Source organism: Camarhynchus parvulus, chromosome 3 (genome assembly GCF_901933205.1).
Source record: "Camarhynchus parvulus chromosome 3, STF_HiC, whole genome shotgun sequence".
Lineage (NCBI taxonomy): Eukaryota > Metazoa > Chordata > Aves > Passeriformes > Thraupidae > Camarhynchus > Camarhynchus parvulus.
In genome coordinates this window covers 84,346,839-84,371,584 of record NC_044573.1, presented here as the reverse complement: position 1 = coordinate 84,371,584, position 24,746 = coordinate 84,346,839, and positions in this window count along the sequence as shown.

The window sequence follows — 24,746 nt, the reverse complement described above, 5'->3', positions numbered from 1 at the left end:
TTATTTTAGCTTTCATCCTCCCAACGATGTTTGAGTCTTTGTAGAAATGTCTGTTATTTCTATCTCCTCTGTGCTGTGCAGAGCTGGGAATATTTCTGCTCTGCATGTCTCATCTCATTTTAAATGCATTCCCCAGTAAGAGGAGGGATATTTGTAGGATGTATTTATGAAAGCAGCATTTAGAGTTTAAGAAACTATTTACTTTCATATAAATTTCCACTCTTGGAGTCTACACGATTTTTAAAATCAGGACAAATAGAAAAAAAGTCATCTTACAAATAAAACGTGTAAGAAAATACAGTAGGAGAGAAAGGTAAGTTAAAATATTCCATTAGAGGTCAATTGGCTGAATAAAAACTAATCCTTTTCTAGTGACTGCTCACTTTGAATATTATTGTACAAATTCTCAACAGCTTAGAAATATCAGAGCTCTCCTCAAGCCAAAAGTTTTACCTTCTCTAAAGATCTCTCCTTACCTGTTATGTACAAAATCCACTGTGCCTTGTGAGACTTTTCTCATTTACTTTCATAGATTTTGAGCATTCATGCTCATTGCACATATATCTCCTACAGAGCTCCCCAGAGATGATCATCATTTCTTAAAGATAAGATTCTGCCACCTGTTATCACTTAGAGGATATGAGCTTTGGGAATCTTTAGATGAGAGCTATCCATGCTTTTAAACTGAGTATATCCACTACTATGTGTAGTTTATATGAAGTTTATTTTTTCCATATTGAAAAAATTACTTCGTCTGTTGCCAAGAGTAGTGGAGAAGTAAAAAAAAAAAAAAACCTAAACCAAGAAAACCCCAAAAGCTAAAAACCTTACATCCCTAAAGACCTAAAAGCCCTTTAGGCATTTTCACATCTGAATTGTTACTGCCCTTTAAGAAAGGGGTCAGACATTACTGGAGCTTTCCACTGTCCGATACTTTATATGAACCAGATCTGAAGCTGTTATCTCTCCCCTGTTAAGGTTAACAGACAGTAGTACAAACAGGTTTCAACAACTCTGCAGAATGTTTGGAAGTGGGCCAATTTTAGACTTTTCCAGAAACACAATTTTCCTAAGTAGTACCAGTATATTTCTATATAAGAAAGGTTTTTAAAGTGAGCTTTCTGTGAAGAAAAAAAAATGCTTAAGCTCTGGGTAACCATAAAATAAATTAAAAGTTAGGTCATTTGGTTATGGTGACATCAGAATGAAATTATTTTCTATAAATATGCTTGGAAATGTGAAATATCTAGATGGAAGAACAAGCTCTGAGCTAAAGTATATTCTGTAACCCCAAAAGGTTCTGTGGGCACAGACAATTAAAGTAATTTATTTGTACTTTTTGGCACAAATATTCTGTCAATCTCAGTAAGACCTTAGAAATTATATTTGAAGACTGTGTTTTCATCACAATTTTTGCCTTAGTGTATCATTTTAGTGATTGAAATAAACTAGAAAGTTATTTGTATATTCTTCTTCAATATCAGATAGGGTACAGCTTCTAATAAATGTATTATTTCTTTTCACTTTCAGATGTAAATGCCAAATCAAGTTTTATGTGACTTGATACTTACCTTCTACATGGCTGTTCTTCAGGGCAGCACAAAACCCTTCTAAGAAATAAAATCCCTCAGATAGATTTAACTGAAAATTATCAAGTTGTTTGTTCTTTAATAAATCAGATGTTTATAAAGTGAGAATAAATTAAAATATTTGCATCAATTTAAATACCTCTGTTCCACTAACAGTCAGATCTGAATTACTAATGATTCACTAAGAGGAAATTTATTATTAGTGATAAGAGGATCACTTTTCAATAATCTTTTAAATTATTCAGAAAAACAATACTCTGAGCATTTTAATATAACATGTTTTGCAAAAGCATTTATCTCAGCTATTTCTTTCAAGTGAATAGAAAATTTCCTAAGCAACAAGCAGAAAAACATTATTAGATACACATATGAATACAAGTATAATCAAACACAAAGCTAGATTCATGAACTTATAATTTTACACAAGAGGAGTTTTGCTTTTCAGAAAATTAATCTTCAACATCTGATGGAAATAAACATGCATTTTTCCACATTTTGGAATCACCTCATTATAATGAAAAGTAAGTGCAGGGACTTTATGTCATAAAATTTTTTATTATTAGACTTCAAATAGGACTTATTTTCCCTCATTAAACCTGGTTACAAACCAGATGAAAGAGTATGATAGCTATAAAAATTAAAAAAAAAAAAACTAATATGCCTATCAGGCAAAAAATATTAGTTGGGGAATGTCATGAATAAATATAGACATGTTTATAGAAGAAGGCAAAAATTATTTTCGTTCTGTAAAAAGTGTCAAATATTCAGATGTAATCATGCTCCACAGTAATTTGGGAGCTTATAGTGAATCTGAAGCCGAGTTAAATTCTAGTCACAACTAAGTGCAAATATAGCCTTTCTGCTATATATGCAAATATAGCATTTCTGCACATTGGTGTTAAAGGGCCATTTTCTCCCTTCTCCCTGAAGTTCGGATAGTTAAAATCTCAGAAGAAATAATTTAAGTTTTATGAGAATGTTGTCATATATATAGTAGAGTAAGTAAAAGAAGAACATATCCTCTTTGTGCTTCAACTAGAACTGAGCAGAAAGCAAAACATCTGGATAGAACAAAATGTGTAGACTTTTATTGTGTCATGACCAGAGGCATGATAAAACTAGAGCAAATTAACCACAGTTAGGTGTGTATCTATATACATTTGATCAGAATTAGTTCTGGTTTTCCTGTTTTCTTATTTGCTAGATGACTTAAAAGATCTTCTGCAGTGAAAATTAAATTTGCATTGGTACACACCAAGAGTTACAACACGGTTTTATTAACAAGGGTGTCCCCATTGTAGGTCAGACAGAGAAAAATCAAAGGATTGAGCAGTTTGTACAAATAATTCTGAGCAAAAGAAACAGAACCCAGATAACCAGGATACTAACCTAAGCCACTACCAAACATGAAAATATTCCTTTTAAGCCTATATTCCTGTGAAATTAGGCTTTTGCCTTGGTAAATCTTTGTAAATACACGATCAGCCTTTTCCTTTGACTCCTCTCCTCCCCAGATCCCCCTGCCTTTAGATGCTTTTGCATTCAGAACACCAGGTGGGTCAAAAGCAGGAGATACATGGTGCTACCACTGGACTCCAGTTCCACACCCCATCATCCCCTCAGCCCACAGGCTGTTGAAACATCACCCAGTATCTCTTCTGCTCTTTCCTTCCCTCACTAGGAAGGAAAGATTTTGTCACAATTTTAGAGATACCAAGGACAAGGTGCACAAATTACCTGAACAGATTTCCCCCAAACGTTGTCTGCTCTGGCCTCCCACTTGAAGTTAGATCAAAGAAGAGGCTGAATCTCATTTTTTTCTGGAAAAGATGGTGTGCACAGGTTTGGATTCCTCAGGGGGTCTGTGCAAGGATTCTGAAAACCAGCTGTTCAACTTATGTAGAAACTAAAAATAATAGAGACTTGAGACACTTGTGTAAACATTTAATTTGCAGTGTATTATAAGGATCACTTTCTTTAATTGGAAGCTTAACAAAAGACTTCATAATAATGTGCTGCTGCCAAATAACATCCAGATTGCTGGTCAAGGAAGAACAACTCTTGAAAATCAAGAGATGACTTTAGAGCATTCTTTAGATTCTTCATGTGTTTGTGTTCATAAATTCTTGGTCACTGATGATCACAAATACTCACTGCTGTTCAATTGAATTACATTATTTTGTTTTTATACAGATGGAAGGATTAGCTACAAGCCAAATGATAATTCACACATCTAAAACTATTTAAAATTATATAAATGATTTGATTAATCTCCAAAAACAAGACTGTGGAAAATAAGATTCAAATCTTTTATACTCAGTGGGGTATTGTGAAGTTGCAGTGCCTCATGGGATGATATTTTTAATGTATGACACTTTAATAATATATTTTCAATTTTAATCTGTGGTGATATCAATTGTTTTAGAATATAATTTTTAATTTGTATAAGAAACACTCTGTAGATCTCTACTCATGAAAATGTCATCCTTTCCCTGCAGGATATCTTGTAAGGGAGAGCACCTTTTCCAGGGCTGATGGCTTTCTTCAAGAGTCTCTTTGTTTTGTGTTTGCATTCTTAGCAGATATGTTTTCTGTAAGTTTCAAAATATCACCTTGTCTCTGACTTCAGGAAACTTAGGGAGAATCATCCTTTACAAGGAAATAAATATTTTGGTGTGCATTTTTTGGGTTTAATGTAAATATTTGTTAAATTGACTGGAAAACAAATAACTTTTCCTACAATTTTGAAGATTGAATTTATTCTGATATCAGTCCCATTAATAACTACAAGTACATATAAAATTAGAATCTGTTTTCCCTGTTCTCTTAAGGTTGTGCTGTTTGACTGAAGTTCGCTAGAACACATTTTCCACTGGGTAGATAAATAAGTAATAAAATTTGCGCATCCGAATCAGTTCTGTTTATTGACAGTGAATTGATATTCTCTCCTCTACTACTCTCACCTCTCTCTCTCTCTCTTATTGGCAGTTTGCTTTTCCCTCCAGGTCTCCATTTCATGTATTCTGTCAGGTGGTCAATATAAAGCTATAGTTGATTCAGAGGAATACATTCACTTTTAGGATCTGATGGATTAAACCTGGTGAGTCAAACTCCCAAACTCCTTTTTGCTTACTTCCCTCTTACTGGTGAGGGAGAGAAAAATATAAGTTGAAATTCTTGGATCAAGCTAATAACAATTTCATAATAAAAGCAAAAGCTGCGCTTGCAGGCAAAACAGAAAGTGGAATGAACTCAGTTCTGCCCATCAGCAGGCAGAAATACAACCACTGGAAAGTGGGGCTCTCAAATGCATAGCAGTTGCTTGGTAAGATAAATGCCAAACCCATGCATGTCCTCCCTTCAACCTTCTTCCCCAGAGTTTTTGTTGCTGAGTGCAACATCATATGATATTGCACATCTCTTTTGTCAGTTAGGGTCAGCTGCCTTGACCTTGTTCACTTCCAGTCTCTCAGCCACCTCCACTTTACTGCCTTTGGGAACCAGTGAGTGGGAGGCAAGAGAAGGTGTTGATACTGTGCAAGCACTGCTCATCATTAGCCAAAACACTGATGTGTGTTATCAGCCCTGGTTTACCCACACATTGAAAGCACAGCATCACACAGGCTAAAGTGAAGAAATTTAACTCAAAACTTCATCCCATCCAAACCCAGGACATAGAACAATGTATACTGAAAAATTGAGGTTGTCTTATGAAATAGATGAGTGGTAGTGTCACAACTTACTTTCTAACTAAAGACACTGATTTGGTTTCTTTTCTCATGTCCTATCATATCTGGTTTTCCTAAAATTCATGGAAATTTCAAATCTTCAGAAATTTTGTCCCTTGTCTGAAATTACTGAATGGACAGACTAGTTACTAGACATGGAAGATAGAATGAAGTCAAGTATACAGCCCAATCGAGCCAGTCCCACTTATTATGCCAGGCAGCCCTTCCATCTCCCTTTTCATCTACCTTTCTCAGGATTATACTACATAGCCAATTAAAAGGACTGTGGAAAATAAAATTACTATGGGATTAATCTTAGTGATAGTACTAAAATAAAAAAAAATTATGAGCAATATACAGCAAAGTGCTACAGACATTCCAATGCTCTACTTTTCTGCTTTTATTAGAACACCAGAGACATGCTCAATATTGTCCACCTCCACAGTCTCTTACAACATGATACCTGAGCTAATACTCAGGTTCTTTCTCTCTTCTGAAACAAAGGGTATGATACTGTTCTATTGCTTAGGAATGCAACACAATAGCTGTGAAAAGAACCTCCTGCGTTCTCCAGCCCTATTCTTCTGATGTTTCAAGCACAAAATAATAAAAGAAGAGACTCTCTGCTCAAATTATCTAGAAGGTGGCTATGATAAATCATATAAAAGGTTGTCTGGAGGTTCCTGTGTCTTTTTACTGACTAGAAGACAGTCAAGATTTCAAGATTTATTTGCTCAGGCATATAGATACTTAAAATTAGGTAAAACTAATATACTTTAGATGCTGAGTGTGGAAGGGTCCACAAAACAATTACACCATAAAGCAACACCACCACCACCCCTAAGCCTCAATATCTTAAATAAATACAAAATGTATATAGTAGAGGACCACAAAATCCTGCATCTCCAATGAGTTGCAGAAAGAATAAAGACCAAGGCTAAACTAGGTTAATTCTAGTATTTATGAATATATTTCATAATAGTTTTACCTAAACTGTTATTTAAACTAAGTCTTTCTCAACAATCAAGAATAAACAAAGGAATCCTTACCAGTCATTGACTATCCGATCTGGAAAACAAAAGCCTAGTGACGCCAGGTTGAAGAATCAATTTAATCCACAGTGTAAATAGGCAGCTGGTTCAGGCAGAGAACTCTACCTTATGCAATGGAACAAAAATGGATTGCAAAAAAAGTCTCAAAAATAACAAGAAAAAATCCCAACAACATTCCATTGTATTTTCAAACTGCACAGAGGAAGTAAACTACAATTTTACAAAGCATTCTTGTCTCTGGGAATTTCTATCCCAATACCACTACAGGCTTAACAAACCACACTTCAAAGCAGGCTTGATTCTGTGCCTCATCAAGAGATTCAGGTGATCATTTCAGAAGTTCACTTGCCAAATGATCCGAAACCTTATATAATATCCAGTCTAAACTTATTCATAGCCATTTATCATGTACTGATATTATTCTTAAAATTAAAGGATTTTTCTTTGGTATAACCCCTCTCAATGCAGTTATAAAAAGTCATTATATCCCCTCTTAACCTTCCCCAGCTAGGCTAGGCAAACAGAACTCTTCTTAATCTTTTCTATGTAAGGTAAATATTCTATTACTTTATTCATATCTCTTCTCTAAATCTGATCCAATTTAAATTAATCACTCCTGAGAGAAATGATTAGAGATGTACACAATGGTCCAGATGCGGCCTTGCTGATAACTTGTGTAGTGTTATTTACATTCCACTTTCACTTAGAAGAATGTGTCATTCCATGCATTCTACCACAGCAGTAGCCTTGTTTCAAGGCTACATCATTCTGGCAGTTCATACTCAACTCCAACAAATATCACCAGATAATCTACCCATTTCCTCACATCAGATTGACAATGTTCATTTTGTATCATGTTTTTATTATTAATTCTTGAAAAATATATATTTTAACTTTGTGGTGTTAAATTGTGTTACATTTGTGTCATTTCTTTCCTTGGAATGAACAGATCCTCTTGATGCTGACTTAGAACCTTGAAGCTTGTTTCTCAACTTATAACTGGTTTTCATTTCAATGTCATAAACAAATACAATATATTTGTTCAGTTCCAACACTGATGCTTAAGAGCTGTCTGGGCTTATTTACCTTCAGCCTGTCTTGCTATTTGAGTATAGCTGGGGATAGTGTCCCTTCTACAAACTTCTTTCACTTCCTTTGTTAATCACTGCAATCACAATGTTTAGTGCTAATTTTCCTTAAAGAAATCTTATCAAACGTTTACCTTAGGTCTGAGTGGAGTAGCTTTACTTTATTAGTGTGTCTAGGAAGACATCTAAAAAGATGTTAAATTAATCGGTCACAATCTGTATGAGATAAAATCAAGTTGTACTGTAAGTTTGATTTACCTCTATGACCCGAATTAGTTCTTGTTCAGAATCTGCTCTAATGCTTTGCACAGCATTATAATCAAATTATGTGTATGGACCATGAGCTTTCTTCACTGTTTTTTATCTTTATAGTACATTTGTTCTCCAAAGCTATTACCACCAGATTCACAGCTTACTTTTAAATGGCTTCTACTAGATTTACAAAACCATATCCTAATTAATTCAGTTGACTTGAACATGTTATCAAAGCCTAAACCTTTCACACTTAGAAATAACCATTTTGCTTCAAACTTCCATACTAGAATTTGTCTTCATATTTGAAGCAGATAATGTATCTTTGCCATAAGTGTTGCTCAAATTAAAAAAAAAAAACAAAACAAAACCAAAAACTACCAAAACTAACAACAAAAAGCTAAAACCCAACAACACAAACCCAAAACAAAATCCATTCATGATAGCATTAATTAAAAATTATGGCCATTTCTAGATGTTCTTTGCTGGTTTCTAATTCTAGGTATAGAGAAGCCTCCTTATCTAGTTTCTTCTCTTTGCCTATGAAAAGAATAATGCATAAAGATCAGTATATTAAAAAAAACAGTTTATATTTAAGTTTCTGATACTAGGTAAAGCCTTTAAAATATTTACTCTTAGTGTCTTTAAAATATTATCATTCTTCTTCCTAATGAATCCCTTTTCTCTATTGTTTTGCCTCTGTTCTTCTTAATGAATCCCTTTTACACTTCTTTTTAATCTCTTATTAATCTTCTTATTAAATCCCTCTTTGCATGATTATTCATACTGAAAAGCCCTTTTACATAAGTATTTAGTTTTCCTCTTTGAATATATGCTATAATCGTGTTGACATATTTTACTTAAAAGTACAGTAAGAGTTCTTTCAGTTCCAGTGGAAGTCTTCATTCTGAGGTTGGGGAGACACTGAAAAAGGGTGAATTTCCCAATGAAATTGTGGATGTCCATTCCCTGGCAGTGTTCAAGGCCGGGTTGGATGGTGTTCTGCGCAGCCTCAACCTGGTCTAGTGAAAGGTGTCCCTCCCCACAGCAGGGGGGCTGGAACCAGATGATCTTTAAGGTCCCTTCTAGCCCAAACCATTTTCTGAATTCAAATCTTTAATTTTCCCAAAATAAACAGCCTAATTAATTTATTTCCTGACCATGCAAAAGCTCAACTTTTAAAAATGCCAAGGATTATTTATAGATTTATTTTTGTCTATCTCGCAGATCGGCTTCATGTGAGCTCCCTCCACTGCTCACAGGAGAGCCACCACTATCCTAGTGACATTCCATGAACTCACTCTAGTTTATTCAAATCCTTATCCTTCCACTAATGGAAGTCCAAAACTGAATGCAATAGTCCAGGTGTGGTCTAACAAATGAAACTATCCAATGTGATTAATGAATTCAACTTTGCTAAGTGTTAATTCTTCGCACCTGAATAAAGTACCCTTTTCCTTCTTGAAGGTATTATTGAGACTTCATTCAGTGAGAAACACAGAGCTATAATTTTTTATAACTATACTTTCCATTGTTTTGAATTGTGGATCTTCCATTTTGAGGGGGGAAAATCAAAACAACTTCCTAATAACTGTAGGAAATCAAACTCTTCAATGAAAAAATCAGGCACAGCTAAAAAGTCCCACACCAATAACAGTGAAAACTGCAAATAGGAAAACAATTTTTTCTGAAGCATTCTATATGGGTGTATACTGATGATTCCAAAATTTCAGCAAGCATTTGGCAGAAAAATCAGTTTGATCTCTGTCATGAATATTTGTTTCAAAAATAAAAATTCTGGTGAATTTATGAAGAATATTGAAGAACCATTTTTGTCTTTGTAACCTGAGAATGAAAGTTCAAGTGAATTTGAATGATTTTGAGGAAGAACGATGCAGTATTAGGAAACCGATATTATACACAGGACTTGAATCAGACATAAGATAAAATTCCATACATAAAATTAACATCTCAAAAATTCAAGAAAAGATGGGTTTACTCTCTTTACCGTGTACACAATTCAGACTTAATTGTTTGGAATCCTAAGCAGCAAATTTTATGTGAATGCAACTGTACTTCATTGGGGCGGTATCTCTCTATTGATTTGTCATTTTCCTGCAGATTAGGGCTCTTTATTCTGTGCATATTGATTTGTTTAGAAATAGGTAGGATTTTTAAAATGAACAATAAACTATAGAGTTGTATTTAATATCTAGCCTGGAGGTTATTACTATTTCTTTGAATTGTAAAATCTAATCCATTTGCATAGCCACCTAGGATACATGGAAAAAACCCCAAAATATGTTGTCCTTCCTCAGTTAAAAAAATAACCTGCTTGTAGGGCAAAATTTGTATCAAATGGAAGGCTAACACTGAAAAAATTATAAAAGCATAAAACTAGTGATTCAGCAATATAGATATAACAGGTTAAATACCCACTCTAACATTTTTAGGGCAGTCCATTACCTCAGTTTTCAGAGATGTCAGTATTGTCCATCTTGAAATAATGTCTTTGAAGTTTAATATACCTTTCCTTTTTGTTTATGCTCCAGCTTACATTCCAAAGTCAAGAAATTCCGAAAATTAAAAATGGATGTCCATCTCCTTTTCCCCTTTCATACTACCATAGCCCTCCATATAATACTGAGATTCTTTATGCAATACTATTTTAAAGTAAAGGAAAAATGGCTAACATTGATGCTTTTCCTGCATTAATAAGCTTGCTCTTGATTTTTACAACCATTGCCATCTCTGGTCTCTCCGGTTCCATTGTGTATTGTGCTACAATGTGTCATATAAAACCTTCACAGTTCATTCACTTTTTGTAATATTCCATATTTTCAGTGGAAAACTTCAACAAGTTCCATCAAACAATTCAGATCTGAAATTTTATTTTGTTATTTTCACAACATGCACATGACAAGCACCTATTATTTCTGAAATATAAGCATACATTTTTACCCAGAATTGTTTGCATATATCCTGGCTACACAAGCAAAGAGTTTTCTGAACAGGCCACTCAGGAGACATTAATTTTATTTTTAGTTGCTCATAGCTGCACAATTATTTTATAATCTCAAAAGCTGCATAAACTTTAGAAAGAATGACTGAAAAAAAATCCAAAGCCCTAAATTGTGCAATTGCCCGTGATACCAGTAGCTGCTCATTTTGGTTTTTTCTACCAGTTTTTAGGACAAAATAGATTTTCTTACCTTAGCCCCCAAACCATGTTTGCAAGTCCCTTCAAGGCCATTACAAAACACAAAGGAATTTTGAGTGGTTTATGTTTCAGGTAGTAGTCATACAATCACATATATATATATATAATATATATATATTGGTCTGCTTTCTTTTCTAGTTAAAGTCACCATTAAAAACCAGTGTAATTTTCTTAGAGATTTAGAATATGAATTCATTAAAGTATTTGAAACACTCAGTATTCAAGAAAGGCTTTTTTTTTCGTGATCACTTTTCTCATTTCACCTTAGCTGCTAAGAGTTTTTTGAAAGAAATCTTCTTATTTGTAAGTCTTTCAGATGGTAATAAAGATAATAATAACTTCTTTTTTTTTTGTGAAAATTCTAAAATGTTATAGCAGAAAAGGTCTGGAAAGGTCATCTGGTTCCTGCCCTGAGGTAGAATCAGTTATACCCAATAGTTAACTGAGAAGGTCAAAAGTAGGTTTTAGCTGCTGTCCTTGTTGAAGTCAGATCTTCCCTTCACTCAAGACTGAACAAGACAAAGTACACAAAAGGCTAGGGAAGAAAACAGCATGCACAACAGGCAGTCTCGGCTGCTCCTTTAAGACCCTGCAAACTTGTAGAGGATCGGGTGATTTAAGAGATTGCTTTTAGCTGTTCTTGTCCTGTAGCTCACAGCAGCATTGTGATAAAGATAGTCTCTGTTCACTAAACTGACTTTCCTTATCAAAAGACAAAAGCAAAAAAGACAGAGACGGAGAAGAAGAAAACTAAGGTAGAAAAAGAAAGCAGGTAAAAAGGTTTGTAACATTATGCAACCAATTTTAATACTATAGGTTATGATCAAGATCTTGCCAAAGACAGTGAAGAGAGAAATATGGTATGAATAGTGCACCTTGCTTTCACCCAGAATGTTTGATGCTAAAGATCAAACAACTGAGATGGCTGAGTGAATGGAGATTGAAAGGACAGGTTTGTTGCCAGATTTGCCCATGAAGACGCTTTTAATACTTCATAAAAGATGAATAGATGAAAAAGCTCTGCTGCTCAGTATTTTATTAAAAGTGCATTCTGGGGAAACTTTTAACATTTTACTTTAGGTGCTTTGATTTTGGTTGCCTCATTCTCTCCTTTATGATACATTTTTTTGCTTAGCCTTTTTTCATTTGACCAGGTTTTTAAATTATTCTTAATGACATTGATTCAGTCTTTTTCTTTGACTCTTATAATTTCTGTCAATATGCAAAATTAGGTTTTTGTTACTGTGGGTTTTGTAAATTTCATCTATCAAATGCCTATGTAAAAGGGATAGTCACTTCTTTTGTCCAGCTGGTTGTATTCATCGTGTTTGATGCACATCAGGATGGAGTTTGCCCTCTCGGCTGCCAGGGCATACCACTGGTTCATACTGTGCCTGGTGTTTTCCAGCAGCCCCACATTCCTTCTCACAGAGCTGGTCTCCAGCCACTCCTTTCCCTGTGTGTACTTGTACATGCATAATTACATCCCAAGTCCAGGATCCAGCATTTGGAATTGTTAAATTTCATCCCATTAATCATAGCTCAATGCCCCAGTCTATCTAGATCTCTCAGCAAGGCATTGTGTCCCTTGAGAGAGTCAACAGTGCTCCCAGTTTGGTATCATCAGCAGATTTACTAACAGTGCATTCAACTCCTGCATGTAGATCATTGATAAACATATTAAACAGAACTGGTCCCAGAGCTGATCCCTGAGGAACATCACTGGTGACTAGTTAACAGTCATATGTAACTCCATGCTCTATAACACTTTGAGCTCTGCCACTTGGCTAGTTCCTCACCCAGTACACTAAATACCTGCGCATCTCAGGGTTGGTCAATTGTCCTGAAGGATATAGTAAAGAACAGTATCAAAACCTTACTAAAATTGAGAAAAATTATATCCACTTCCTTCCCTTTACCCACTAGGCAGATAACTTTAATGTAGAAGGACAGCAAATTACTTATACAGGATTTCCCCTCTGTGAACATGTTGCTTGTGCCTGATGTTTGCATTGTTCTTTAAATGCCTTTCAATAGCGCTTTTCAAAGCCAGGACAAATTATGAGGTAAATTTGCTACAAGGAAAAATGCAGATAGAAAAACATTTTAGTGTAAATGGGTAGCACTTGAAGAAGAAAAACAGGATTACACAATTCAGGAGTACAGTTTATCTAAATATTTATTTATGTTCATTGTGGGATAAAAACAACAAAAAAAAGTTCACATAAAATGGTTAAAGGAAAATAAGTATCAGTAACATAGTAAACAAAAAATGTGGACAATCATAAGAACCCGATTACCTCTTCAACTATAATGGGCATATAATATTTTAGTACTGGTTGTAGCATGTTATTTCTATTTTTTTCCATGCCCTCTTAAAACAGGAAGGACATAAACATAGAAAAACCAGTGTATGCACTGCTATAATGTCAGAGCTATGGAACACTCATAAATGATGGAAATGATGTCTTAGCCTGCTTAGAACACCCCTAGAAATAACTTCTTGTCCTTTTTACTCATTTTAAATGGTAAGATAATTGCATGTCTTCCTTTCTCAAGTTAGAGAGCTGAGATTCTACCCACCAAAAATCCCACAATGTGACACACATCAGGGGCTTTTTCTGCACTTCTCCATCATGTAGTGTAATGCAAGAATTTATCATTTTTGTATGATCAAAGGTATAGGTCAATACCCTGACTTTGCATTAAAAAAACAACAAAAATCCTCCCACAAGTTGCAAATCATTCACTAAGTCCGTGAAAAAGATTAAATTATTTTTTTTTAATTGGTTGTCTCAAAAAAAAAGATAAATTAAATGATAAAAAATGATAAATTAATGATAAAATCCCTAAGAAAACTGTGACCCACTGGTGTTAGCAGAAGACAGAAAACTGTATCAGTACTTAGAAAAGGTAAAGAAGGATGACTAAGTAGAAGTTGACTATTTTGACTTAAATCCTCAGAGAGATACAGGAAAATACTTAGAGGATTAGCTTACTAAAAAACTGAAAGAAGAGTACGATTTGAATGGTATTTTTTTTTGTAAAACACAACTGATTTTATTATATAAGAAGGTTAAAATTGGTAACTAAAAAGATATAATATGCTAAAACTTTTGGAATACACTCAATATTATATCTACATTTTATTTTGATTAAGCATTAATGTAAATATCAAAGAATAATATGTTCAGAGAGTTTGAAAATCTGTTAGTGGACAGTTCACACAATACCCTACCAGTTCTGATAAAGCCTTACTAATATTGACATTCTACCTGATAATATTCAGTGGTTGTATCAATTATCTAGACATCAGACTACTATCTGATGATGTTTTCAGATAAAGTAAATTGTATTGGAAAGCTAAATAATGGCAAAGGACAGCCAAAAGACATCCTGCATCAGAAAGATCAGGAAAACTTTCTGACTTCTCAGTGGCTCAAAAATACTCTGTGGGTATACAATTAACCTTTCAAATTGCCAGTGAATTAACACATTCTAAATAAAGAAATATGTAGTAAGTAAGATATGTAGATATGTAGCAAGTAAGACTATTGATTTCCCTTTTCACAAGTTGTGGTGAAACTGATCCTGGAACAAACAGGCAAAACCAGTGACTGCATTTCTGATCTTCATTTATTATAGCTGAAATATCAACCAATGTTTAGAAAACACTGAAGCCACAGCACTACTGTAACACTACAAGGCATGAAAAAAAGGCTCTCCTAAGTATACTGGTGGTGCTTATAATATGTTTATATGATCTGCATAAATACTTCAAGCTTCCATGCTGCCTGGTTGCATGACTTCTGATCCTAGCGGACTGCTATCATTCATACTAATAATATAAACTAAAAAACAAACTAATAGTGCAAACTAAAAAACAAACTAATAATATAAAATTGTTAATTCCTAAAAGAATATACAAAGTCTGTTGAGATATCTTAGTTTCCTGCTGCATGAGTTCTTTTTCAAGAGAAAGGAGTGTTGCAGATGGTTATAGGCAATCAAATATTAGCATCCTTGCCACATGATGTTACACATGAAGAGACAACAGTCCAGCTGGAAGGCATTAGAGCACATGCAAAAGTATAGTCAAGTCACAATATCACTTCAAACTAGTTGTGTCCAAATTACTAAATATCATGCTAAACTAATTGGATATGTATGAAGTAAAATGGAAAGGATGAACTATTACCTTATTTTCAGGGATAAAACTGTAATGTACAGCATTATTTTGATATGAATGATAAAACACAAAATTTCCATTTGATATTTTATAATTTACTATGTAATGCTGAACAACAGAAAATATATTCAGATAATGGATTAATTAAAAAATAGCATCTTCCACCTACTGTGCTATCAGATTATTGATAAATTAATAAAATAAATCTTGAAGCCATATCTATTGTAACATAAAAATGTCTTAGTCATTGCAAGTTTTTGGAAATAACAATGATGTTGTGGATACAGAAGAAAGAAAATATTTGTCTATGTTAGTTACAGTTGAAAGACATCCATAACATGAAACCATAGAAGAATGGGGGTCAGCCATTCTGCACGCCAGGCAGAGTTCATCAAGTAACGCTTACATGAGATCAAACTGCTTCATACTTTTAAACTATTATCTTTATTCCAGATTTTTTGGTGAGCAAGGGCTCTCTCTGTGAAATGCCAGCTGCCTTGATATGTAAATGAGTCTTTGGACTAGACCCTTTAAGAGTTTAAAATGATGAGGCTAAGGTGCTTTCCTATAGTGTCACATTCAGGTGCTCAGCTCTACCAGGTAGGCAAAATGTTTTGTAATGTTCCGTACATGCAGAGCAGACACAAAAGAAACATCTCAAAGAACTGTGCTACATAAAGACCTTTAAGCCTTTTTTCAGAAAGCAATTCCCATTTCTTCAGTGTTGGCTGTCACATCCCAGCTGGAACAGTGCCTGGTGTACCAGAGGGGGAAAAATTCAACTTTTTCCTTTACTAACCTGAGTATTCATATAGTAAGGAGTCTGTGGAGCACTGGTATGTCAGTAGCCAAAAGTTTAGCCACAATGCTTGAGCAGACTCAGCATATATATTCCTGTTAGCTGAGAATGGAATCTACATTTGTTATGCTATACAGACATTATTAAAATTCATTATTAAAATTCACTTTTTAAGTGTTCATTCAGACCAGGTCAGAAACTCAACCTTCATGACTAGAAATAGTTCAGATATACAGAGAGTGCCTCTATCAATCTAAGCAGCTGAAAGAGATAAGGGAAGTGTAAGGCCAGGAATGTAACAGCCAAGCCCACAATGTTTTTATCCCAGGGTAGGTTCTTTAAGCCTGTTGGAGACATGCTGAGCTACAACCAGGCTCAAAGCACACCATGAGCAGAAAACATGTAGCCCGTGAAACGTGATACATGCTCCTACTCTCACTGTCTCTTATGTCACTGTATGCCATGATATAGTACCATCAAGATCTTCCTAACCATTATCAAACGTCTTGCCTCACAAAGGAAAAAAAAATTGCAAGCTACAGCAAACAAAAACCCCACCAACTGCCCAAATATGAGCTAGTCCTCTCACCCAAAGCATAATTGCTTGAGTTGCAGGAGCAATCTATGAAGTACACATTGCTTACAGAAGGCAGAACAAATGAAGAGTGAAGATTAATAATGAATGAAGATGAATAATGCGAAGGAAAAAGAGAAAAAGGAAAACAAAAATGAAAGAGGGAATTAAAACAGCATGGTTTTCCCAACAATAAGTTAATTTCAATTTTTCATTCAGAATTTGATGGTGACATAAGGTGCCAACTCAGACATTACTCTTCTGGAGTAGAAGGAATTACCACAGAGCTGATGGACACACTTTTCAGCTGGATTGAAGCACAGAGCAAACAAAAGGTAAATTAACTGTACTTTTTATTAAATCTCATAGAGGACAGGAGTAAATATAATTTTCATCATTGAGAAAAGGGAATACAAATTTATAGTGAGATGAACATGGTTCCAGTAACTATTCCCTATTTTAACCTGGAGATTTTTTTTCCAAAGTGTCCTGTAGGAAAATTTTCTGATTTAAAAAGTGAATTTTACAATGGAAAAAAGTGGTTAAGATTGTGTATGCTGCACTGATTTCCATTACAATTTGTAGTACAATTTAGGCTGTACCTTATTTAAAGGAGTTAATATAGCTTAACAGATTCATAGTCCTGACAGAATTAAAGATTACAAATATATTGAAAATAGTTCTTGCAAATTATTTACACTTTTTGGAGGGCTCCTTATCTGCACCTTGACTGTTATGTAATCTATGCCCCTTGGCATAGAAATTGAAAGACCTTTTCTTGTTTGGATAAAGCATTTTCCATGCAAAAAACAATTTTTTGGTTTACATAAAGGGACAGGGGAAGAGAAAGATACTGAATGTTAAATAATTTGTAAAATAAGCTAAATTAATGAATCAAAAGATAAAAATGCTCATAGATTTCTAAGAAAGGAAAAAATCAAAGCAATGTAATTCTGCTAATTTTCCAGCAGATTATTGTTTCACACATAAAATAACATTTGCAAAGAAGTGCAGACTTGATGCTAGTCACAGTGGATTAAAATCTGTAGTTTAGGCAGTCTGGGGCATACTGCATTTCACAAGTATCTCTCTCTAACCAAAAATCTGTGTGTAGAAAGATAGACTGTAAACTGAACATATTAATGCTTCCAGACAGAGCAATAAACATGCCACCATGGTTATTATGTCAGGCAAGGTCAGATCACCTTTATTATTTACTTTGTGAAATGGGATTTTAAGAAAATTCCTTTTTCAACCATTGTAATGCTGAAATGTGTGCTGTAAAATTCAAGTCCCAAAGACCATGAATATGCACATGAACAGATCTAGGTTTGTTGGAGAGGAAAATTTGTCAAATTTACATTACATTAGTTTGATTTTACTTATATAAAACTGCAAGTCTTGTGCATTTACAGTTGAAATACTGAATTAGGTCTTTGTATTAAAAATGATCAAGCAGCAACAGAGCTTTTTTTTTTTTTAAGGAAGTGCTAATTTATCATGCAAGGCTAAGAAAGCTCTCTAGAGATGGCAGTGAGAGACAGATAATCTAACATGGCAAAGGAAGAATTTCTGTAATTTCTGTAATAGGATATTTCCTAATTTCCCTTGCAAGTTCTGAGATTCTGTATCAGTAGGGAAGACAGAAAGAAAGACTTCCACAAGTTTAAATAAAACATAAAAGCTTCTTTTCTGTTTAGAGAGTGATTTACAATCTGTATAAAACCAGCTAACGTGATCCCGATTCAGAATATTATTCTCAATACTTTTCTTTATAATCTCAAACTTCGTAGTATCCAAGGCAGGAATATTCACAGCTATCTGACAATTAAATGAATCACATATTTTTAAACTATTGTAATTTTTTGTTCCATTGTTTTTGTGGTGGAAAAAAAATGTTATTTGGAAAAACATATAATTTATTTCTTAAATGGCATTTCTAGTAAGTACTAAATTCACATGAAGAAAATAGGGAAAAGAAGTGAGCTAGGAATTGAATAAGGGGGAGAAAAATAAAGCAAATAGTAAGAAATCTTGTTTATAAGAATTAACCTAGACATTTTGGAAGTGAGGCAAGAACCAAAATGTAGGGTTCATGGACAAAATACATTAAACACTCTCCATGTGGTGAAAACAGAGAGGATAACAAGAAAGCATAATGATGCTTAAAAGATATGCATAAAGATGCATCCTACTTGAATGGGATTAGGAACAATCCTCTCCATATTGCTTCTCTGAGTTAAGGATGTTGGGCTGATGAAAGTTCTTACTTAAAAGCTAGCAGTTCCATCATCACCTTTGTAATGTTCCCTATCACCTTTCCTAGAGAAGAGAAAACACCTTTCCTGCTTTTTTTGTTTGCCATTCACTGTATTTTGCTTCTGCAATTTAGCCATTACATGTAAAGTATTGTCTTCTACTCTATTATTGAGTTGAACAAATTACAGTTTTAAAGAGCTTTATGTGGGATTGGCAAGTAAGCGGTAGGTAGGTGTATTTATATGTGTTTTTCTACTCTAACCTTCTCAGATGACAGTGATGGATAGTGGGGTGCTGGCACACAATAAAATTGAATGAAACACTGAAGTCCTGAAATCTCCAAAGCCAGATTTTATCAGAAAAAATAATGTTTCAAAGCATGATCTACAAGTACTGAAAATTGAAATATTTTCTATTAGACTTGCAAAAAAATATTTACAAATAAATCTAATATGATTCTGCTCTCTGTTGCAGAGAGTCTCTAGAATGATTGAACCTGCTCAGGTCAGACTCCCTGAAGCCTGCTGTTACCCTTCTGCTCCCTTTGCTCCATGCCCATGGGACCCCGACTGAATACATAATTTCAGCAAAGAACCATGAGCCTTGCCCCCTCTGGCAGAAGAGCCCATCTGATTCATAGTTCAGCTGCCACAGATATATAAACAAGATAACAATCTGCTTTGATACCCAGCCACATTCTCTTAAAATATATATGCAATCCATTGTCTTTTCAATAAGGTGCAAACATGTGAATTACACCAATTTTCACAGCTGACAAAAGTGATTCTTCTCTGTGTTGCTTATAGAACATGACATATTCATACTAAACTAGAGAAAGCTACAAGCCTTGTGGAAGGCCCTTTGATTGTCTAGAAAGACAATTACACCACAAACTGTAAGGCATCTGATATTAGGCTAATCCTCAAAATGCTTGGAGTCAGCACTATTGCTAATAGTAAAGAACAGGCTGTGTTCATTTATGATGCACTTTCAGTAGTTCTTGAATTCTCAGGCTGGTTAATTCTGGTTACAGAACTTTTTGCTTGGCACTTTTGGTAGTAATAATCAGGTCTTTATAATCAGCAGTTTCAAAATTAATATATTTTCTCATTTTTACTTTTTAGGTCTTTTCTTGTGTATTTTGAAAAGATAAATATATGTTTCATATGTGAGCTTGTTTCAAGTTAAATTTGTTTTCAACACTTCACAAAGCAGTAAAAGAAGATGAAAATCTACAGAATTTAACTCAAGGATCATGCTAAACCTGCAGTTAAAACAATAACTTCTATTTCCCAGGGCATTTGCAAGTGTTACAGGTATACTAAATTCTGTAATTGGCAGTCGTAGGCCATTACTTCCACTTAAAGCTGAAATGATGATAAACAATATACAAAAAGAGCATTTATAACATTAAGAAATTTTTTTCATATTTATAACCACATATATATATATATTAACATTTTTTCCAGAACATTATGATACTACAGCTGTATAGGTGTCATTTATATTTAAAAATAGAGTATAGTAGACAATCTGAGGCATTATGACATTATCTTCTGCTGTATAGCCTCTGCAAGACTGTTAGAGTTTAGAAGAGTCATGATTTGTGAAAGAATATTTAGCATAAATAGGACTGAGCATGTACACAACTAAGTTGGGAACTACTATAAAAAACTGATCTTTGTAAATATCCCTAGACCTTAAAACTTTGATGACTTTGCCCAACAAAGTCCCTTTATCACCTTAGTTCTTCTTTCCAGAAGAGATACATTGGACTAGTGTCTTCAAATTTCAGCATCAGCCGAAGTTCTCCTTTATCTGCCATAGCTGCCACCTCTGCCAGTCCAATGTCCATTCTAAGACAGAGAAAGCTTGTTTCTTTAAAAATAATTATTTTGGAAACTTTAAACTTTGGTAAGTGCTACAATTAATTGTACAGATGGACAGAGAGAACCCTAGACAGACAGCAAAAAGACCACTTGTGCTCTTTCAGCATTTGTCAGACTGTTAAATCGCAAAATCATAGAACTGTAGAATGGTTTGGGTTGAAAGAGACCTTGAAGACCATCTAGTTCTACCCCCACGGCTGTGGACAGGGACACTTTTCACTAGACCAGGTTGCTCAAACCCCATCCAATCTGGTCTTGAACACCCCCAGGGATAGGATATCTACAACTTCCCTGGGCAACTTGTTCTAGTGCTTTACCACCCCCACAGTAACATCTCATCTACATCTCTTCTCTCTCACTTTGAAGCCATTTTCTGCCTTGTCTTGTCACTACATGCCTTGTAAAAAGTTCCTCTCCATCTTTGTCATAGGCTCCCTTCAGTTACTAGAAGGCTGCAATTAGATTGCAGGGAGAATGGTAAGGGGGCACAGTATTCCCCAGTGAGTTGCAGCTGGGGCCAATTAAGAACAAGTGGCATATACACCTGTAAGCAATTAAGTACAAGGACCATGAAAGGCTGGAGTCTGCCTAGGAATCAGAGTAAGAGTCAGAAGCCTGCAACAAGCAGAAGGAAGGCTGTAAGAGCCAGATGAAGACTGCAAGAAGAGCTGCATGGTTGGTGTGAAGACTGCAGGAGGAGATGAAGAATCCCAGGACCCCAGGAGAGGGTGAGGACCAGGAGAGCCCCAGAGAAGGCTGCTGCGAGGACCAGGAGAGCCCCCAGAGAAGGCTGCCGCAAGAACCAGGAGAAGGCTGCCGCAAAGACCAGGAACCCCAGTAGAAAAGAGAAGGATCCCAAGACCCCAAGAGAGAAAGACCAGAAGAAGACCCTGGAGGAGATGGACTCTGTTGTTATCAGAAGACCTTGGAGAAGGTGGGGAGTTCCCCTGGAGGGGATGGACTCTGTTGTTATTAGAAGATGGACCCCAGGAGAGGGTTGAGAAGCTTTGGACATGGCAGGGCTCTGTGGCAATTTAGCAGCAATATCCTTCATTGGATCGCTGCTGGATTAGCTGCAGATGCTCCTGGCTGGATGCTTTGGGAAAAGCCCCTGGAGGGGATGGACTCTGTTGTTGTAATGTTTACTGTAATGTATTAGTGTTTGTTGTAAGGTTTACTGTAATGTGTAAGTATTAGTGTTTAGGGCTACTGTGACCCACTGGGACGGAGTGGGGGAGGCGGCGTTGGTGTAGCAGAGAGTGGCAGGTGGAAGCCACAAAGAGGTCTAGACCTGATTATCTCAGTCAAGACTCTTGAGAATAGGTGAGCCACCAACAAGTAACAATTATGGGACATTTGAGGGATTTGGTTTGGGACATTTGAGGTATTTACTTTGAGTTATGACTGCCTTGACTAGTAGAGATAGATGCTGGTGTAATGTAACTGTTATAATGTATTACTGTAATGCATAAGTATAGTTGTATAACATATTACTGTATAAGTATTGTTGTGTAATGTATTACTGTATATGTATGAGAATTGTTGTAAACGTGTTTAATACAACATTAGGTCACCCCAAAGCCTTCTCTTTTACAATCTGAATAATGTCAGTTCTTTCAGCCTTTCCTTACATGAGAGGTGTTTCATCCCTCTGGCCTCCTCTGGACTCACTCCAATAGGTCCATGTCCTTCCTGTGCTGGGGATCCTAGAGCTGGATTCAGTGCTCAAGGTGGGGTCTTACCAGAGTGGAGTGGAGGGGCAGAACCACCTCCCTTGCCCTGCTGCCCACACCACTTTGGATGCAGACCAGGATACAACTGGCTTTCTGGGCTGAAAAAACACGTTCCTGAGGCATGTTCAGTATCTCATCCACCAGCATGCCTATGTTCTTCTTGTTAGGGCTTGTTGGAGACTGAAATGTTATACTTCATAGCTTAAACATCTTCATGAAGGACTTTGACCTATTACAGCAGAACTGTATAACAAAGGCTGCATGAAAGACCACCACAACCTGACTGAGGCCCAGCACTGCATACTGGAGATAAGATAAAGTGACTCAGGTCTGGGGTAGGGAAAAAGATACATTCACCGGATTAAGCCTAACACCTTCAGGGTGGAGACCACAGCCATGGGTTTATCAGCTGCCAAGCTCAAATAGACCCTCACACCAAAGGATGGGAGAGTAGGAGAGGTTTTGGATGTGTGGTGAAAAAATCTCTGGACTAAGGCAGCTATCACCCATCCTATGCTGTGCACACCAGCTAAGCTGGGAGGCCATTCACCCAGGGAAAAGCTGCATCCATATGAGGGCCAGCAGAGGGGATGTCATGGCCCATGAAAGACCCCTCCAAAAGGGGTCCCCAGACCCTGCAAGAGAGCACTGCAACAGATACAAAATCTTGTGTCAAACTTGCCCACCCCAGGGAAGGCACCTGGGTGTTACCACTTGGTTGAAATGTATATTAATCCATTCGATTGCACAATTTTTGGTGGCTGAGGGCTATGGGAGACCCTCACCACCAAGAAGACCAGATGGAGGGGAGCAATGAAACCTTGATGGTACCCTCAAAAAGGTGATATGCTTCTACTTAACCCTGGTCACTCTCCCTGTCCTGTCTGCCCATCCCTTCCTTCCTTCCTTCCTTCCTTCCTTCCTTCCTTCCTTCCTTCTCTCTCTTTCCCTTTCTTTCTCTTCATTTCTCTTCCTTTCTCTTTCTCTCTCTCTTAGGCCCTCTTACTATTAAATAAAATATATCTTTTTTTTTAGCACCATCATCTAACCTTGTTTTTCTTTAATTAAATTTTGGGGTATATTTCAAATCTTTCTGGGTTCAACTCATTTTATTCACGGAGACTCAGTTTTCTTTGCTCTTTTGTGTTAACAGCGAATCGTAACAGGGCTGCTCGTGATCTGTTCATCCCCCAGACTTCCCTGATACTAGGGGTTGCCCCAACCCATGGTGATGACCATGGTAAAGCAGCTGTCCCCCTGCAGCTCATGCAGGTCCACTATGGCCTTTGTAGTTCTGGATTAACAGTTGCACTCAATGATCTTAAAGGTGTTTTCCAATCTAAATTATTCTCTACAGGAGAAGCAGAGCCATACCATCTGTTCCACTTGTCTAAATACAGTAGCTCAAGGGAACTGTACAGCTGCTCATTTATCAAATTTTACAAGTACCTGTAAAGCAAAATGTTTTGTCTGGATGAAATCCCTCTTTCCAGCTCTCAAGTTTTTATTTTTTTTTTCTCAAACAGCATTGACTAGTGCAAATAGCTGATCCCAGCTAGTCACACTCAAACCACTGAGACTTTAGGGACTTATTAGTGAAAGTAGAATTAATCAACCAACAAATTCCTAGTGTGCATGCTCAAGCCAAAAACAGTACTATCTATCTCCATGACATATTATTTTCCAGCTGGAAAATATACTCAACAACTCCCCAACCTGCAAGGAATACTTACAATTTTCTTTTTAGACAGGAAGCAGTATTGCCTCATTTTGTCTCATCATCACTCTCAGACTGCAAATGGCATGATGATAATGAATGACATTATTTGCACCGCAATGATTTGACTCAAATAATGGAAGCACAGTCCTTCTGAAGAAAGCTGACAGCAGTGAATTTTAGATGTTACTTGGAAAACAAACAGGCAATTACTGGCATTTGACAGCTGAACTTCCCAGCTGAACAGGAAGTATGAAAGAAGAATGCCTAAATCAGAGTCTCCAAATGATTTCTTAAGAAATCCCAAACACCACCACAAAAACAAAAAACCTCCCAACCATATTAAACGTTTACATTTATAGCGGAGGAGGAAAAATATAGAAACCAAAGAACAAAGGCAAGCTTGATACGCTTGTAAATAGAGTGAGCACCGGGAACTCACAATGAGGGGGTCTTCAGAATAAGGACATCATCCTGTTGGAGTGATTCCAGAGGATCAGAGGAATGGAGCACCACTCCTATGAGGAAAGGCTGAGAGAGTTGGGATTGTTCAGCATGGAAAAGAAAAGGCTTTGGGGTGACCTAATTGCAGCCTTGCAGTACGTGAAGGGATAACGTACAGGAACGATGGGGCAAGATTTTTACCCGGGCATAGTG